Raw genomic sequence first — 2,592 nt, 5'->3', positions numbered from 1 at the left:
CCAAATTATTGCATAAAGACACTACTAGGTCCTGAACAATGGATCATTATATCAATACATACAACATAAATTAAAAGAGTAAAAACAGAAGATCATATCTAGATTAATATATCTAAGTGTTCTGATATATATACAGTTAATAAATCATATATCCGATTGAAATGGTTTTTACATACATATATAGTTTATGTTAAACTAGCTTGTGTTTTCCACATTATTGCATAAAGACTACTAGGTCCCGAACAATGGATCAATATATCACAACATAAATTAAAAGAGTAAAAACAGAAGATCATAACTAGATTTATATAACTAAGTGTCCTGGTATATATACAGTTAATAAATCATATATCCGATTGAAATGGTTTTTACATACATATATAGTTCATGTTAAATTAGTTTGTGACTTCCACATTAGTTTAAAGGATATAAAAAAACTTTTCGTAAATGATATATGTATGTATTTAGCCAGTTGACTGTAATAGACACGAAGTTTCCTAATAATATAATAAACAAATTACAAAAGATACAAAAACATTAATAAAATTTTTAAATTTAAAGAAAGTCTTATATCTATAAGTTGGTATAATAAAATTGAGAATATAAAGAATTTATGTAATTTAATACAATTAAATGAAACATAAAAAAAATTTCTTCCAATTATTAAACAAAGAGAGACAGTTGTATCTATTAATCTACTAATAAAAAATAGCTATTAGTATCTATTAATAAAAAAAGTGCTCTAGGTTCTTTTGATTGCATTGACTTAAACACAATTTTAACATAATTATTATTTCAATAATTATTAATTAAACACAACTAAATTTTTCACATTCATTCAGTCATTATCGCTATCGTCGCATTTCTCAACATGTATTTCTAGCGTCTCAGACTATATATTCGATTTTAGCTATAAAATTATTTCAAATTTGAACAATTCGAAATATTATTTTCAAGTGACATTAGAAACTTGTTATCAAAAAAATCATACAAACTTACGAAAGAGAGTACCTTTGCTTTATAATACCTAACTTATTCTGCAAGATCCCTATTTTTTATGTTTTTTAAATATTCAGAAACATTAAATGTAAATCACTTGTACTGTGATGTGCTCCTTCGTTTTAACAGTTTTCATACCTTTAGGTTGATATTGGAAAATTACAGTCCATATAGACTTAAACTCAAAAGTTTCTTAGCTGTAGACCCACTTTCCAATATTGTGATAAAAGACATCTGCAAGTTTTGTGAATATCAGCCCATCTGATCTGTTCGATCTGTTGATTGTAAAGAAGAAGTCCAAGTAACTTAATCGGTATTAAACGGATCTGAATATATTGTTAAATGTTTAACAAGAAGACAACTAGACCTGACAGGCTGATACACGTCTTAAGAAGTGAAGCAAAAAAAAGCATTAGGTCATTTCATCAGAATTTTATTGAAAATTCTTGATATATACGTATTGTAACTAAGATATATTAATAGGCATTTAACAAAAGGAGAAGAAGATCTTATAGAGTGATACATTTCAAAAGAATCACTGCAGAAAATGGGACAAGTTACTTCACCTATATTATATTGAACCGAATGAGATTTAGAATCGAGTATAAGCATATATATAGCATTTAATAGGAGTCTCATAAGACCTGATAAGCTAATACACTTCTATAAAAGTGAAACGAAAATCATGTCGTCATGAAGAGAAGAAGAATAATTATAGCTGTAGTAGTCTTCTTTTAGTTTCTGTTAAGAAACGCCAATAGAATGTAGAATTGTAGTTTAGAAAACAATTAATTAACTGGTTTCAGTTAATATTATATTATTTATTGTTAAATGTGATTTATAAGAGTGAGTAATGTTAAATTTTAATAAGTGGTATTCGTAGGAACAGTTTCGTAGATTGGAAAGATAATTCGTAAAGGTCAAGTGAAGAAGGAACGATGGTTATACAGAAAGAAATTTGTCAGCAAAAAATAAAAATAAGGTGCTGGTGTATGAATACTACATAAGCAAAAAAAATTAGATAATACTGATATAAATAAGTTTTTCCACGAAAACAATAGAACACTTTTCAAAAACAAACTAAGTTTTTGAATTTTTTAGTAACAATTGCTGACATTATTTATTCTTAAACTATATCAGCTCTGTCAATTAAACTTAATGACTTAATGTAGGTCATTTAAATGAAACTAAAATTTTTTTAATGTGCTGGATTAATTTGTAAACAATATTCTAAAATTTGTGGAGCCATTTTCATTTTAATTGAAGATATATAAAATATTTTCTGTATCAAATAAATTATAAATTACAGTCAATATTCCATAACTCGAAGAACCATTTTGCAAAGAAAAGAAACTTATGAAGACTTCGAGTTAAAGAATATTTTTGACATTGTATTTAATATACGCTTTAAACCCTGTTGCACTCTATTTAGTTCGAGTTATAGAAAACTTTAGTTACAGAAGTTCGAGTTATGGAAGTTTGACTGTATTTTAACTTATTAGGTGACTGAAAGCAATTATTGGTGTTTTAAGTTATTTAATAGTAAATTACCAAATTTTGGTTATTGGAAGCTTTTCATCTGAAAATTTGTTT

The sequence above is a fragment of the Teleopsis dalmanni genome, chromosome 1 (genome assembly GCF_002237135.1).
Source record: "Teleopsis dalmanni isolate 2A chromosome 1, ASM223713v2, whole genome shotgun sequence".
NCBI classification, from domain to species: Eukaryota; Metazoa; Arthropoda; class Insecta; order Diptera; family Diopsidae; genus Teleopsis; species Teleopsis dalmanni.
This window is presented reverse-complemented; position numbering follows the sequence as displayed.